Genomic DNA, 17,893 nt, shown 5'->3' on the forward strand with positions numbered 1-17,893 from the left:
CAGGGCAATCTTGGGAAGGCGGTGGTTTTCCATCCTAGAAATATGCCCTGCCCAGCGCAGCTGCGTCTTCAACAGCAGTGCCTCGATGCTGGTAACCTCTGCCCGCTTGAGGACTTCAGTGTTGGTCACAAAGTCACTCCAGTGGATGTTGAGGATGGTGCGAAGGCAGCGCTGATGAAAGCGCTCAAGGAGTCGCAGGTGATGACGGTATAAAACCCACGATTCGGAGCCATAGATGAGGGTTGTCATCACAACCGCTTTGTAAACATTGATCTTTGTGCCTTTTTTCAGATGCTTGTTGCTCCACACTCTTTTGTGCAGTCGGCCAAATGCACGGTTTGCCTTTGCCAGCCTGTTGTCAATCTCCTTGTCGATCTTGGCATCTGAGGAGATGATGCACCCCAGGTAGCTGAACTGCTGGACTGTCTTCAGAACTGATTCACCCACAGTGATGCAGGGAGGGTGATAATCTTCCTGGGGTGCAGGCTGGTGGAGAACTTCTGTCTTCTTCAGACTAACTTCTAGGCCGAATAGCTTGGCAGCCTCTGCAAAGCAGGACGTCATATGCTGCAGAGCTGATACCGAGTGGGAGACGAGTGCAGCATCATCAGCAAACAGTAGCTCTCGGATGAGTTTTTCCATTGTCTTGGAGTGTGCCTTTAGTCGCCTCAGGTTGAACAGGCTGCCATCGGTGCGATAGCGGATGTAGACACCATCGTCCTCATCTAGATCTACTGCGGCTCTTTGAAGCATCATGCTAAAGAAAATCGTAAAGAGAGTTGGCGCGAGAACGCAGCCTTGCTTTACACCTGTGCCTATTGGGAAGGGCTCCGAGAGGTCGTTGCAGTGTCTGACTTGGCCTCGCTGGTCTTCGTGTAGCTGGATGATCATGCTGAGGAACCTTGGGGGACATCCTAAACGTTCCAAGATTTGCCACAGGCCTTTCCTGCTAACGGTATCGAAAGCTTTGGTAAGGTCGACAAAAGTCACATACAGACCCTTGTTCTGTTCCCTGCATTTCTCTTGGAGCTGCCTGAGAACAAATACCATGTCGGTGGTGCTCCTGTTAGCTCTGAAGCCGCACTGGCTCTCTGGGAGGAGTTCTTCTGCAATGGTGGGCACCAGTCTGTTCAGGAGTATTCTGGCAAGGATTTTGCCTGCGATGGAGAGCAGGGTTATCCCCCGGTAGTTGGAGCAGTCTGACTTTTCCCCTTTGTTCTTGTATAGGGTGATGATGATTGCATCACGAAAGTCCTGTGGTAATTTGCCTTGTTCCCAGCAGGTGACAAGTACTTTGTGAAGTGAGCTATGTAGTACTGTGCCCCCATGCTTCCAGATCTCTGGTGGAATTCCATCAACTCCTGCTGCCTTGCCACTTTTCAGTTGCTTGATGGCTTTAACAGTCTCTTCTAGGGTGGGGATCTCATCCAACTCTGTTTTCACCGGTTGAAGTGGGGTGAGGTGGATTGCTGAATCTTGAACTACGCGGTTGGCACTGAAGAGAACCTGAAAATACTCCGACCACCGGTTCAGTATGGATGCCTTGTCTGTGAGGAGCACTTGGCCGTCTGCACTATGCAAGGGACTCTGAGCCTGATATGATGGACCATATACTGCCTTCAGGGCTTCGTAGAACCCTCTTAAATCACCAGTGTCTGCACACAGCTGGGTTCTCTCTGCAAGCTTGGTCCACCACTCGTTCTGAATGTCTCGAAGCTTGCGCTGGAGGTTGCTACATGCAGCGCGAAAGGTTGCTTTTTTCCCAGGACAGGAGTGCTGAGCAAGATGTGCTTGGTAGGCAGATCTCTTTTTTGCCAGTAATTCTTGGATCTCTTGATTGTTCTCATCAAACCAGTCCTTGTTCTTCCTTGTGGAGAACCCGAGGACTTCTTCAGAGATCTGCAGGACGGTAGTTTTTAGGTGTTCCCAGAGTGCTTCTGGAGAAGGGTCTGTGGGGCAACTGAGGTCCTCAATTCTTGACTGGAGTTTTGCCTGGAAGGCAGCTTTAACTTCGGCTGACTGGAGGCTGCCAACCTGAAACTTCCTCCGAGGGATACCTCCTCTCCTGGGTGTGGGTTTAAAGTGAAGACGGAGATTGCAGCGTACAAGACGATGATCCGTATGACATTCTGCGCTGGGCATTACTCGGGTGTGTAAGACATCTCGAAGGTCTCTCTGGCGCACCAGAATGTAGTCGATAAGGTGCCAATGCTTGGACCGTGGGTGCATCCAGGTTGTCTTCAGACTGTTCTTCTGCTGGAAGATAGTGTTGGTGATGGTGAGCTGGTGCTCCATGCAGAATTCTAGCAGGAGGCGCCCGTTGTCATTGCAGTTGCCAATGCCGTGTTTGCCAAGTACTCCTTTCCAGGCTTCCGAGTCTTTACCTACTCTGGCATTGAAGTCGCCAAGGATGATCACCTTGTCCTCTGTAGGGGTCTTCCGTACGAGGTTGCGTAGATCAGCATAGAACTTGTTCTTTTCTGCAGGATCTGCTTGAAGGGTTGGGGCATACACACTGAAGAGTGTTGCATGCTGCTTGTTTTGAAGTGGGAGGCGCATGGACATGATGCGATCTGAGTGACCTGCTGGAAGGTTTTCGAGTTTGGAGGCAATGGAGTTCCTGACCATGAAGCCAACGCCTGAAAGGCGGCTCTCAGCCTTTGACTTACCCGACCAGTAGAGGGTATAGCCAGCACCGTGTTCTTGAAGACTACCTTCCTCAGGAAAACGGACCTCACTGAGAGCTGCTATGTCGATATTCAACCTGAGAAGTTCGTGGGCAACTAGAGCAGAGCGTCGTTCAGGGCGACCACTGCCTACTGTGTCAAGCATGGTTCTGATGTTCCAACACGCAAGCTTTAGTCTTTGCACACTTTGTGAGGCAGGTGCATGCCTTTTCTTTGTTGTTATTTTTCGACCGCAAGTAAGGATGCCCGTTGACCGCGGCTAGCCAACTGGGGTGGGGGAGACGAGCTTTGTTTAGGCCACCTTTTCTAGGCCCCTCTCCGTGTGGAGCAAGCAGTGCTGTCCCTAGATAAGGCTGCTTGGTCGTTCAGGGTGCTGCCGAAAGATGCTTTCGTCTCCGGGTTAGCATCAGGCGACCAATATCCTGAACCGCCTACATGCAGGATCGGGACTGCGGCTTCCAGTGGCACCTTCCACCTGCCGTTTCGCCCCTTGCCTATCGCTGCAGGACTTGATGCGTTGTGAGTTGTGTGTGTGGATATGCCCTTCAGGCCTGCGCAGAGGAATTTTTTAGGTGAAGCGCAGTGTGCGCGGTACTGGCTCCACCCTTTCACCTGGGGGTCATCTGCCATGGCCCAGTAAGCCGGGACGCCGGCAGTGAGTCCTCCAGGTGGTAGGTGTTACATTAACGAGCTCTATCTGCCCGGGTTTGATGTTAGAGTTTTCCTTCTCTTAGGCTGACGAAGTTGGTGGGCCCAGCCTGCCCATCCGGTTATACCGCCGGACAATTCGGTCGCACCATGACGTAGCAAACTCTGTGAAAACGGGGGGGACCAGCGAGAAGGTGTTGCTACGGATGCAGTAATGCAGGAGAGGCCATTGCAGTGACCATCTGCCAGGCATAGCCAGACAGTGACCACGCGGCGTTCACTACACCGGGAGAGGAGAGGCTATGTATTGCGCATGCACTTTCCCTGGGGGGGTAGGATTCCCAGAGGGAGCCCACCCCCCACCCCCCCCCCAAACCAACTACCAAGGAATGATTTTATGGCTCCACAGATCTCCTTGACCTGTAAGAAACAAAAAGAACACCTGTCTGAAGAGACTGAAGAGAGGTTGTCTGTGTTGCTTATCTGAGAGAGTGAGCTTTGACTCAGGAAAGCTTATACCCTGGAACATTTTGCTAGCCCTTAAGGTGCTAACAGACTTGAGTTTTGTTTTTCTTCTATTTGGGTTGCCATTTCTGGGTTGGGCGATTCCTGGAGACTTTGGAGGTGGAGCTTGGAGAGGGCAGAGTTTGGGGAAGGGGGGAGTTCAGCAGGGATGTGCTGCCATAAAGTCACAGTTCTCTCAGAGCTCTCTCAGCCCACCTACCTCACAAGGCACCTGTTGTGAAAGAGGAAGGTAAAGGTGATTGGAAGCCACCTGGAGTTTCCTTAAGATCGAGAAAAGCAGGGTATAAAAACCAGCTCCTCTTCGTCCACAGCTACCCACCTGAAACTGCATTTCAGTGACAAATCAACATGGCAAAGGCAATCTGCATGATGACATTCAGAGAAGTAACAGGAAGGCTTCCAGTGCTGAAATATGCAGGAGGCAGAGTAACGTGCAGCTTGCCGGTGAAGCTACTGATGAAAAAGGGCCAGACAGAATTTCTTGTTTAATAACCACTGACCAGTAACAGATGGCAGAATGAGTCCATGACACTGCTGGGAAAGGCCTTCAAGCAACCTTCTGAATTCCAAGACACATTGACCCCGTGGTTTACAATCACATTGACCATGTTTTTACAACTTTTCCCCATAATTTTCTGCATAGACTCATCTGCCCAGATGTGTCCACTACAGTCATCTGACAAAGTGTCAGTGTATGTTTGTGCTACAATAAAAACATGCTGGCTTTTAGGATGCTACAAGACTCCTGTTTAAGAAGGCCTGCATCCTTTTTCAAAGTAATTTTGCATGTAATCAGGAATTTAGTCCATTTCAAGGTGTGTCTCTAAAGCAACCAATGGAAAGTCAGATATCACTGGGGTTCTTAACCTGTCTTGATAGCAGGTTTCTGTTCCTTGCCTCTGTGCCTGATGAAGTGATTCTTACCAGTTCGTGCAGCACATCCAAAGCTCAAGCTTGCCACCTCGGTTGCAGTTGCTCCGCGATCATTGCTGCCATCAGATACAATCCTGGATATGGCTTTGTGTGTTATGTGCATGCTAAGTGCAATCAAGTCACTTCCAATTTATGAATTATGAATTAATGACTTCCCAAACCACCCATCATTAACAGCCTTGCTCAGGTTTTGCAAACTGAGGGCTGTTACTTCCTTTAAATCAACTCATCTCATGTTGGGCCTTTCTCTTTTCCTGTTGCCTTCAACTTTTCTTAGCATTATAGTCTTTTTCAGTGACTCTTGTTTTCTTATGTTGTGACCAAAGTACAATAGCTTCAGTTTAGTCATTTTAGCTTCTAGGGAGAGTTCAGGCTTAATTTGATCTAGAACCCACTTATTTGTCTTTTTGGCAGTCCAAGGTATCCATAAAACTCTCCTCAGCTGTGACCCTTCTGACTCCACTAGGAGTTTAGCCTCTTGACAGAGTCTAAAGTCCTTATGGTATTGTTTTCTTTAGTAGATGCCTAACAAAACTAAGGATGGATGGATTTCTTTAATGACAGATAAAATGTTCTAACGTTAATGCAACAAGTATTGCTGCAGTCCATTGCCTGGGGTCTATTTCTTGTTTAATCTTTCATCTTAACCTTTTTTTAAAGTATACAAAATAAATCAAGTAGACAGCAGACCAATAACTTTATGTCCACTGTGCCAAGCAAAGAAATGAATAAATAAAAACTTTCAAGACATATCCTCAGTGTTTGTTCTCCAGGGGCACACAACATTGTCATACTAACATATTTCCACTTACAACTTTGACAACAGCTGTATTTTCCTGAAGTTTATTAACATTTCAAGAATTTATTAATTTTCCAGTATCTTCCCAAATGTCCAACATGACTCTAGTTCTCCCCATCTGAGATCTAATTAATTAATATAGATGCTGTTTTGAGCTAGCATTCCATTCCACGCTCTTCATATTGATCTGCCAGTTAAGCTATTAACATTCTAGCCAAATCAAAGCACTTGTCCATCTACTATGGTGACAGTTGTCCAGAGTTTAGGAAGAGAAAAACTGCTGCTTACCATGACAGATCCCTTGGCGTTGGAGGCATGAGGAACTGAACCAGAGAGTTTCTACATCAGTGATGTCAAATTTGGGAGAGCCCAGAACCTGCCAGTGTTTCATGGTGCTACTCTTCTTCTTCTTCCTCTTCTCCTCCTCCTCCTCCTCCTCCCCCCAGCCTTCACTTGGAGTCTCAGAGCAGCTTAAAAATCTCCTTTCCCTCCTCCTCCCCACAACAGACACCCTGTGAGGTAGGTGGGTCTGAGAGAGCTCTGACAGAAACTGCTCTTTCCAGAACAGCCTCTGACAGAGTTATGACTGACCCAAGATCCAGCAGTTGCATGTGGAGGAGTGGGGAATCAAACAGTTCTCCCAGATAAGAGTCTGTGCACATAAGTGCTACACCAAATGGAAAAATGTAATCCCGGATTTCCTCTGCTTCATAAGAGTCTGAGAGAAATCACCTTGGTGTCTTCAGGGAGAACCTCTTTGGAAAGGAGGCTTGGAACCTCTTAACATTTTGTTGAATATTTAGTTATTAGAGTGACTCAATCCATGTGGAAGCCATCTTGTGATTGTTCCCACCCCACTGGTGGCCACTAGCTACTTTTAAAATTCCCAAAATGGCCACAGGTTCTAGTACATCTGCTGTTCATCTATGATGCATATCTCCTATAGCATCCTGCCAGAAATCTTGTATGATATATACAACTGTATGGGTCTCGATAAACCTTAGAGGAATACTCCTAGAACTGGAACTACAGGAGGTAAATTTTAGCTGGGATATAATACCACTGAAAAAGCCAATAATTTTTGTTTTCTATCATCAGAGCATTTACTGATAAAACAATTTTGGTATAAGTATGGCCTGTTCAATCAGACCAAGAGTCTATCTCATTCCTCATCCTCACAGCAGCTGACTGGATGCCTCTGGGTAGTACACAAGCAAGGCCACATCTATGCCTATTAGTCTCTTCTTCCTGCAGCTTGTAAAGCATTTCCCCAGTTCCACTGCCTTCAGTGTTCATCACATTGTTTTCTCTTTTTTTTGGGGGGGGGGGGGTATGCATTTGCATGTACTGAGATGATCATGCAGATAGATCCTGGTGGGCAGCCGTGTTGGTCTGAAGCAGTAGACCAAAGTAGGAGTCAAGTAGTACCTTTAAGACCAGCAAAGTTTTATTCAGAATGTAAGCTTTCATATGCATACATACTTCTTCAGAGGAGGGGATGGGGTACAGTGAGCTGAAATACATATAGCTGGTGGGTAAAGAGTAAACTGACACAAAGTTAGGATCAAATGGCAAAATAATGTAATAAATTGGAAGACCATTTGGTCTGGATAGCATTTGCGTGGGAAACCAATAAAAGGTAATAAAAGTTGCCTGTTAATTGCTCTTGCTACATGTCTAGGTAAAACAAAAGGACATGTATTTCCTAGTGATGTTCTTGTCCACTTAATCCTATGTGAGACAAGAACATCAGAAACACAATGCCTGAAGAGGGCTCATCTCCAGGAAATGCCATTAAATGGCATTAATGTTGTGAGTGAGCAATTTGGCTACTACATAAATCAGTTTGCTCTGGGGCCATTTTCCCCTGAGCTAAGACAAAAACGTGTGAGCTGGAGGCTAAAAAACTGAGCTAGTTCACACTAAGGGTGTTTTTACATTCAGTTTGATCCAGAGTTTTAGAATCTTCAAATCGCCTGCCACCATTCTGCTTTAATTATTTTCCTTTTACATTTGTGGATTTACTCTGCTCATTTTGTGTAGCCAAACTTTTACATTGGCTGCTGAAAGCGTTTCAGTTGTGAGGGGGGCGGGTCTCTGATCAGAGGGCAACCAGAATACCAATGCTTAGTTAAATGTATACCATTGCATGGAAATCGTGTCAACACTGTAAAAACAATACAAATTTAAATTACAAGATGAGACAAGCAACGATACATAAAACGACAAGCAACGATACATAAAAATTTCAAGTGCTGTCAGTTCTCATGCAAATTACTGCACCTTGTGGCTTTTGGAGGAGTCTTTTAAAACACATGAAAACTTCTACAATACAAGTTTGAAACGCCTGTAGAGAAATGACCAGATCAAAACTAGTTTCAAGAAAAACGTTGCAGCAGCAGCACCAGAACCCATCTCACCGAAACAAATGTAGATGCTTCGGGCAGCAATGATGCAAAACAGTTGTGAGAATGTTAGGTAATGTAAAAGGTGAGTTTCCAATGCAGTGATAGAGAGTCACAAACTTGTCAGCATATGCTTGCTAGTAAGACTTCAGGCTGGAGTCTATTGCAAGTGATTTATGACAGTTCATGATCTGTGATAGTTCCTGACAGCTTCCCTTAGCAGGTGCATACCGGTTCTGTCCAGAGTACTTGTGCCTATGCAGGATGACTCAGCACTGTGTGCTGATTGGTGCTTCTGTATAGGTGTATGTATATAACTGTGAATAGCCTGTACAGTGTATCTCTGCTCTCAAAAGTGTTGTCTGGGGAAGCACTTTGTCAAGTGTATACCAGAACAACTATAAACTTGTAAACTTGTAAATAAATGTAAATAGTTAGCACAAGTCAGTGTGCTATTATTAAGCCTCACAAATCCAGAGCATACCAGCGAATATGCCAACAAAACTGTTAGTGTAAAAACACCCTAACTCAGTTTATGGAAAACACTGGTCCCAAGCAATACTCCCTCTAAGCTGTGGCATCTTGTGAGCAAAAATTCTACTTTGTGAGTTACTGGCATGAAAGTTGTGAGCTACCGCATAGTTTGCTCTGGGGCCGTTTTTCCTGAGTTAAGACAAAAATGTGTGAGCTGGAGGCTAAAACACTGTGAGCTAGCTCACACTAACTCAGCTTAGAGGGAACACTAGTCCCAAGTTGAGTATTTTGCAGTAGTCCAGTCTAGATGTAACTGAAGCATGGATTTCTGTGGCTAAATCAGACTGAGCCAGGAACAGGTGCAACAGCTAAAGCTGGATGAAAGCACTCTGAACCACAACAGCCACCTGATTTCCAAAGGCGACCACTGTGTCACTCCTAAGCTGCTTAAAAAAACCATCTCTTCAGAAAAATGATGTAGTGGTTATTGCCCAGTCTCCAGGAGTTTCTCGACCTGGAGTTGGCAACTTTCGAAGAAGAAGAAGAAGAAGATATTGGATTTATATCCCGCCCTCCACTCCGAAGAGTCTCAGAGCGGCTCACAATCTCCTTTACCTTCCTCCCCCACAACAGTCACCCTGTGAGGTGGGTGGGGCTGGAGAGGGCTCTCACAGCAGCTGCCCTTTCAAGGACAACCTCTGCCAGAGCTATGGCTGACCCAAGGCCATGCTAGTAGATGCAAGTGGAGGAGTGGGGAATCAAACCCGGTTCTCCCAGATAAGAGTCCGCGCACTTAACCACTATACCAAACCAGCTCTTTACCCACCAGTGTTCCCTCTAAGCTGAGTTAGTGTGAGCTAGCTCACAGATTTTTAGCCTCTGGCTCGCACATTTTTGTCTCAGCTCAGGAAGGATGGTCCCAGAGCAAACTAATTTATGCTGTAGCTCACAGCTTTAATGCCAGCAACTCACAAAGTAGAATTTTTGCTCACAAGACTCCACAGCTTAGAGGAAGTATTGCCTCCCACTCCTCACTGGTGAGCAAAGGGCATCTGGCAACCTTTCTTCAGGGGATTCAGTAGCTGTTGCCACTAAATAATATATTTGGCTGCAGGCCTTCGTTCTACCTGATGAGCAAGTATAGTCAGTGAAGTCCAAGGGAAGAAATCCTGTGTGTAATGCATTAAAAAGTTCAAGCAGTTCAAGACACTCAGCTGAGACCCCAAGAGATGGAATAATACAATCACTTCTTTCCAAGAACAGGACTTACTGGCACAGCAGCTTCCTCCACTACATAAGGGAGCAACCAGGAGTGTGAATAAGGATCTCTGCCCCCAAAGCAAAATTCCCTCTCATTTTGTAATGTAAAAATATAATTAGCAAGATCCGCCATGAGCCAAAAAAAGAAAAGTCTCTCATCTGCGCATGGAAAGTACGTGCAGCAGATGAACAACCAAGGAACAACAGCACACTCAGGGGGAACGAAAGGAGCAGAGATGTCCAAGGGCAGATAAATTGGGGGGAGGCAGGCAAGAGGAGAGTATCAGGTGTGTTTTTGGCTGTGTTATCAGAAGCCATTAATCATCCCAGCCTCTGTTCCTCGGGCAAAGCAAACTTACGAGCAGATGGGAACCTGGACACGCCCACAAGTGCTAAGATGAAAACGGGAAAGAAGGGAAAGAGAGCCTGTCTGCCTCCAAAAAGGCCAGAATCAGAGCAAGAGCTTATCCATCAATTCAAAACGCAGCCATTGTGGGATAATCCTGGCTCTCAGAACTTTTTCTAGCAGGAGCTCCTCTGCATATTAGGCTATGCCCCCGATGTAGCCAATCCTCCAAGAGCTTAGAGGGCTCTTAGTACAGGACCTACTGTAAGCTCCAGGAGGATTGGCTACATCAGGGGGGCATGGCCTAATATGCAGAGGAGCTCCTGCTAGAAAAAGAGCCCTATGCCAACTCTAGGTTGGGAAATTCCTGAAGATCTGGGAGTGGAGCCTTGGAAGGGCGAGGGCTTGAGGAGGGGAGAAGGCTCAGCAGGGATGTTCTCCAGTAAAGCAGATTGATGGACAAAGCTTAACTTTCATTTATAATTTCACTCCTACTGAGGATGGCTGACACTGTAATGAAGTCATTGCTGAAAACAGCACAATGACATTTCTAGGTGCCAAGGTTGCCCAGAGCCACACTGATTTGTCCCACACTGGCTGTTAGGTTACACACTCTTCCTTCCACTTGCAGTTCTGTGCTTTCACAGGCAACTATTTCAATGGCACAACCTTTTCCATGCAAAAATCCTCTATGTTCAGATTTTAGTGCTGGGAGCAGCACCTCTCACATGTAAACTGTTAGAGGCACTGAAATGTTGCCGCGGGGGGGTGGGGGTGGGGGTGCGGGGATATCCCTAACTGCTGGAACTCACTCTGCACTACAATATAAAACCAAGATATGAACTTCATTCACAGCCATTATTTTCCCTGGGAAAACCACATTCTTCTGCATGATGTAGCAAGTGAGAATCCCTCTAATGCATTATGACGCCGACATTCATTTGTTAGATGTCACATGTACACAGAGGTCTATATGTGTGGAATGCATGGCATACAGGCCCACTCAACATTATCTGTGCGACCATAAAATGGTGAAAGTGAACTAACACACACATGCTGTGTGTAAATTCCAAATATGGAAGGGGGAGGATCCAAAATCATTGTTTTGAGTCTTCATGCCAATGACAGCCGTTTTCTTGTTAGACATCAATAAACCTAGTGGGAAACTCATGAAAGTAATTGACGAGTATGCTGTAGTATCTGGGTATAAATTATCTGTAAAACCAAAGTACTATTATTTAATGGGAGGAAAGAAGATAATATAGGTAACTGCTACATAAAGTATCCCTTCAGCAGTAATTTGGTAATTAAGGATTAAAATACCTCTAGTTTTACTACTCTTCTGTAATCTCTTTTTAGAACCAATTCTTAGAGAAATTGAACTGAAATTGGAACATCTAGTTTCTCTACAGTTATCTTTGCTTGGTAGAATAAATGTGATTAAAATGCTGTAGTTAATATTAGTTTTGCTGTATTGAAATCTTCCAGGTTATAGACTTTAAGAAAATGTCAAAAATTCTTTTGGATTTTGTATGGGAGAAGTACCAAGGATCGACTCTATCAGCCAAGAGTGGTGGGGAGGTGGCATACCAGGCTACTGCCAACCTTGCCTACTCCCATGTGCTACCCATGGGTCCTGCCACCCCAAGCAAGGATCCCTGCTCCTTGCGGCAGTGCACACATTGCTGCCATGCACCACCTCTTTCGCCTGCCCAGAACCCAGGCAGGTGAAGGGGGCAGCAGGGCACCTCTCTGCCACTCAGAGGCTGCCTTCCTTTGCAAAGGAAGGGCAGCCTGTGAGTGGCACACATCACCTCTTTTGCCTGTCCAGGGTGCAGGCAGGCCCAGTGCTAGGGCCTCAGGCCAGCAACTGCCTCAAGCCCTGCCTGCCCTGCCGCCACACTCCTGCCCATGGGGAGAGCAGGCAACATGTGGAAGGAAGGCTGGGCTGGCTCCAGGTGAGCCAGGCCTGCACAGCGTGCTCTTGGAGGCATGGAGCACCTCTGAGAGCACATTGCAGAGGCAGTATCCAAGTTGCGCTCAGAGAAGCTGCACTGATGCCCTGTCCAGCTGCTTTCACCTTGAAGGTGAGAGCAGACGGGCGGGGTGCAGTGTTCCCTCTAAGCTGCAGAGCCTTGTGAGCAAAAATTCTACTTTGTGAGCTACCGGTATTAAAGTTGTGCTACTTTCATGAAAGTTGTGAGCTACTTTCATGCAAGTTGTGAGCTACTGCATAAATTATTATGCTCTGGGGGTCATCCTTCCTGAGCTAAGAGACAAATGTGTGAGCTGGAGTCTAAAAGTCTGTGAGCTAGCTCACGCTAACTCAGCTTAGAGGGAACACTGGCGAGGTGTGTTCTCCTCTGAGTTGGTCCTCCCTTGCAAGGGAAGCCTGGCTCAGAGAAGCTATGGCAACGTCCCGCCCAGCTGCTTTTGCCTTGAAGGTGAGAGTAGATGGGCAAGGCATGTTCTCCTTTGAATTGGGCTCTCCTTGCAAAGGAAGCCCTGCTCGGAGGAGAGCACACGCTGACATGTCTCTGAGCAGCACACCTAGTGACTTCTTAAATCAATGCTCTTGCAAGCCAATGAAGAAATGTGGGACAGGGTTTTCTGAGGAGTTTGAAAACTCAGAGGGAAAGCTCTACAATTACAACCATAGATCCAGATGTTCAGGAAAACTCCAGTTCAAAAGTGCTTTTGTAAAGTGAAGAGCAACTCGAGGGTGAAATTGTTTTTGATGCCCATTCAACAAACTGAGTGTAGAGGATATTGGAAAATGCAAAGCAAAACAGAAATGAAGACAATATGCAATGTAGACGATCACTTTAAAATGAGCACTGAGAGAGGATCTTCCGTCAAGTGTAGAAACAGCCAAAGACAGAGAGAGACAGAAAAATTTAGAGGAATGAATAAAGTGAGAGTTATGTAAAAGTTTGGAAGAAAGGAATAAAATAAAGGGAAAGGAAGAAAGGAAGGAAAGGGAGACAGAAATATCAGGAAGATAGGCAAACAGGCAGGAAGATAGGTAGCCATTAGAAGCCTGCCTTTCACCCCCTCCCACTTGCAGATGGGGGGGGGAGCGAAAGGGAGTCTTCAAATGGCTTCCTTCCTCTTAAAGCAAGCAGCCCACTGTAGCCTAATTTGAATAGAAAGAGTGAAGACTGTTTGCAGGTGGAAATGGGCCTTGAGTATAGAATATAGCCTGTTTGTCTGCTGCTGCTTCTGAACTTCCCTCTCCCCCCCATTGTGATGGAACATTCCTTTTCTGTCAGTTGAAGAAATTTAACTGTTTTCTGTCAGAGTTTGCTTCAGTGTATATAATTATTAAATGATTTTCAATGTTAAGCAAGTATGTGTGCCACATAATCACACTGGATTCAACTACAGACTGTGCTGTAAATGAAGAGGTGGAATATTGCCCCACAAGGAAGAGTTTCTGGCATATTTATAAATAGAATATATATATATATTCTATATATATAGTTGAGGTGGCAAAACAATGGCAGTGTTGTTTGGGGGTGGGGGAGATGGACTAAGGAGAGGCAGTAGTGATCAGTAAGGCTCCAGGAGAACCTCTCAGCAGAGAACTGTCTCCTTCAGATGTCAGGGGTTGACTGATGGGGTTCTGGTCTGGCCTGACAGAGCCAGCAGTAGGTGGGCCACAGAGACACTACCCACTACAGAGGGGAATAGTGACAGAGTGCAAGGCCACTCCTGTGGTTGCCACATCTTCCAATAAAAATTAAAGGATGTGCCAACACATTGGGCTTTTATTATATCTATTATGATGATGATTGTATGGTTAGCTGAGTGGTTTAAAGTGCAACTTGACCTAGCAGTGGAGATGTTTCAGTATCAACACCTGTGAGAGATTTTGTTCTTTTGGGGGGGAGGGGGAACTGAGAGAATGAGGTTTCATGCACAACCATCTTCAGTGGCTGATACCATTTTAGAAGGCAATGTAAATAGTCTCATCTATTGCCTTTGACATCTACTGCAATTGAACTGGGCCTAAGTTTGGTTGGGCTAAACCCCATTTATAAGTGTTGGACTAATGTAAACTTGGACCATTTTTATGAACTAGTTAAAAACAACAAAATAGTTCCTTAGAACTGGTCAACTCTCATAGTTACTTCTTCCCTATTGCAATATTTGCAGTTACAAAGTTTTAGTAATCAAAAATTACGCAATGGAGAATTATGAGCTGAAATGAATAGCTTTGAATCTTGTTTATTACAGAATCAAGGTACAGTTTTAACTTACTATATGTGTATGGCTGAAAATCGTAATTGTATTTCTAGCTATGTTAAAAATGGAGGGTGTCCTTTGGCTATAACACTGATCTGAGAGTTTGGTCTCAATCATTTATTCGCGGTTCCTCCTTTTCAATCTCTACCTTATTTAGGGAGAGAACCTGTAAGATGCTACATCAATGGAGTCCTTTTTCCTGTGAGGGTTTATAGATATCCTAATGATTGCTGTTGGTTTTGTGAACAGTCAAATGCTAACTTTTTGCATACGTGGTGGGTGGCCCTGTGATAGAGCAGAGTTGTTTGGGAGGTTGTTTGGCAGTGAATGCATTGCCTTTGGCTTCTGAAACAAATGTAAGAAAAACAGCAGAACTAACTTTACTTAATCATAGGGCATCTACTCCAAAACAATATAAAATAATAAGAAAAAGATATTGGATTTATATCCCACCCTCCACTCCAAATTTCAGAGTCTCAAAGTGGCTCACAATCTCCTTTACCTTCCTCCCCCACAACAGACACCCTGTGAGGTAGGTGGGGCTGGAGAGGGCTCTCACAGCAGCTGCCCTTTCAAGGACAACCCCTGCCAGAGCTATGGCTGACCCAAGGCCATTCCAGCAGGTGCAAGTGGAGGAGTGGGGAATCAAACCCGGTTCTCCCAGATAAGAGTCCACACACTGGCTACAGCGAGGCTGCTGTTTGCAAAAGTCTGGAAGTCAAAGTTAAGACTGCAAAAAATAGACGGGATAAATAAAACAAAAGAAATGTATACACTATTAACTTTGTTGCACAAATCCCAAAATAGAGCAGGGGTTACAAGCATTTGAAATTATGTCCTGTTGAGAAATTAATGAGGATCTTAAAATTGTTTCATTATATTTAAATACATAAGAAGTTTATACCAGGTGTAATAACAGTTTTAATATCGATATGGTGCAAGCAAAAACAAACACACAGAAAAATTGCCAATTTGCCAAAAATAATTTATTCATGTGAAACTAATCTGGGACAATCATCAGAACCAAAGCATTTCCCCATCTACACAGAGCAGAAGATACTAAAAAGGGTAAAAGGGTTGGAGTGGAAGTGCCTAATTGGCAATTGTCAGTCATTGAGTACAGTGGGTTGGATCCTGCGACCTCATTCTGCTAACTTTAGTGCTTTTCCTCTGGCACAAGGAGCCTTTCTGCCAACACAAGAGACTCGTCCGTTCTTGGAAGAGTCTCCTGCATTAGGGGGAGGCTCTTTGTGTGGGGAGGGTGCAGTACTGGGGATCCAGTATGCTTCAAAGCACCCCTAGGACACAGTTTGCAGTGCAAGTGGAAAACTGCAACCATTCTGTAGCAGGGTAAATTATTCTAACTTGGATTCTGGAGCTGCAGGCCAAACACAACTGCTTGTAGTGTACAGACAGAGGAGCTAAGCAAAGCATTGGACCCCTTTCACAAGACCCAGTTCTGAACAGATTTCCTCCACTGACTTACAAAAGCAGCATGAGATAGAAAAAGTGATTGTGCAAAGCATACCCTAAAACTCACAAAAAGCCTAAAATTCTATAGAATGTGTTGCTTCCCATCTTGAAAATCACATTATTGTAAGCAGGTGGGTGGGGTTTTAAAACATTTAAATACTTCAGTGATTAAAGGAAACCATTTGGTAAACCAGTTTTCTTTTTGGGACAAGCCACAGAACAGCTGATATTGCCACAAAATGGAAAGGAGCAAAGATAGAAGAGAAAACTGAGTTGATTACTTCTGTAACTCCCTCCCTCACTGACGGGATGATCAAGATTAAAACCAAGAGAAAAGATCCAGTCTTTTAAAAGACGTCTAAATATGAAACAATCACTTCTTGTAGAAGTGGAGCAACACAACAGAGTAACAGTTCAGAAAACAGTTCAGCTATGTACACTCAACTGCAGTCATATGATTCAACATTTACGTTCATAAATAAAAAGGTACTGCTGTACATTAAGTGTTTTAAAAGGCATTTTTGGAATGAGAAAAATAATCCCTTTTCCCCCTCTAAAATATATAGCTAATTTAAGTGTTTCTTCTCCCCTCAGTTTCAGCAGCAAGAAGCAGCAGGGATGGATTCTGGGAAAACTGAAACCAGTGAAGAGATGTCCAGATCTTCCAAGGCCTCAGGTACAGGGTTCAGTTTTCCAAAGCAGGCTGAGAATTGTCCAGTCAACCACATGACCCAAAAATCAAACTCATGATGCTTTTCTAGATACTACAGATTAGCACTGAATCTGGACCAGGAGGCTATGCAACCCAATTTATGAAACTCAATTCACTCATGAGGTGAGGCAGAAAAAATCAAGTCGAAGTAAGTAACCTTTATAAGGCAGACCTAAAACATGACATAAAACAGAAATCGCAAGGCTACTACTGAAATAAGCCACCCCTTGTTCTCCTTAATGTCTAGCTCAACTTGCTTCACGTCCCAACATCTCTGCACCAAGCACTTCCTTATCCCATCGCACTGGTTGCTATTAGTGGAACAGGGAGACTCCAGCATAATTTCAGCCATGTTTGGTCTGTAGCAGGGCTTTTTTTGTTAAATAAAAATTTTAAAGCCCATCAGGAGCTCAGAAGAGCTCCAAGAGGCCACTGCCACAGCACGGCTTGGTCCCATCAGCCCAGCCAGCAAGCTGGGCCCCAGGAAGTCACGCAGCAGCATAGCCTGGCCCCGTGAGCCAAGCCAGGCCCCAGGAAGTTGTGCCACTGCCTTCCCAGCTCTGCCTTCCTTTTTTTGAGTCGGAGCCCTGGCCAAGCCAGCCGGAGCAGTGCTCCGCTGTGCTCCAGCTCAAAAAAGCCCTGGTCTGCAGTAGAAGAGCTAGATTCAAGTCCAGAAGCACCTAACAAAATTTTCACAGTATAAGTTTTTGAGAATCAAGATCTCTGACAAAGGGAGCTTTGACTCTCAAAAACGTATACCTCCCCAAATCTTGTTGGTCTCTAAGGTGCTAGTGGACTCTCAGCATAATGATACAATGGAAACCTAACTCAATGCTAGCCTGGGGATGGGAAGAAGATGACAGTTCTGAGAGCATTCCGTCCTTTTTACAAATTGCTTCACCCACAGAAAGTCTTTGGTGAAGATGAAAGGACAAATCAGCCATATTCTCTTGGCTAACTCCTCACTGAGAAAGCAGGCCTCTGAGGATATCAAAAATGTCTCCAACAAAGACAGCAAATCATTGTTGCTGTTCAGAAATGGATAACACTCAGGTAATTCAGAGCCCCACCACCACCTTCCTACCAGTCTCTCAAGTTCATTCAAAATCTATCATCAGTGATCACCTTAAAATTAAGGACCATGGTACACTGACTACTTTTCCTAAGAAATGCTTCGTGCACACATCTCCAAAGACAAACCCTTATTCTCACACTTACAGACAAATCAACAGAAGAATTCATCAAGCATGGAATGTATCTGGCACTGTTGGATAGAAAACAGCCTGCAATATCTGAACAGGGCAGATATTTAAAAAGGAAACAAAAACACAACCCCTTCCTTCTTGTGGCAGGCTTGTAAGGACCTCAGCTGCTTCCACAGAT

At 45.2% G+C, this 17,893-nt stretch overlaps 1 protein-coding gene across 1 annotated transcript in view; it reads right to left on the reverse strand.

Moving 5' to 3' along the window:
- Positions 1-17,893, reverse strand: part of DENND2A (DENN domain containing 2A) — a 367,380-nt gene that overhangs the window by 157,896 nt on the left and 191,591 nt on the right. The gene's annotated exons all lie outside the window — the stretch shown is intronic.

Source organism: Heteronotia binoei, chromosome 8, assembly GCF_032191835.1.
Source record: "Heteronotia binoei isolate CCM8104 ecotype False Entrance Well chromosome 8, APGP_CSIRO_Hbin_v1, whole genome shotgun sequence".
Classification (NCBI taxonomy): Eukaryota; Metazoa; Chordata; class Lepidosauria; order Squamata; family Gekkonidae; genus Heteronotia; species Heteronotia binoei.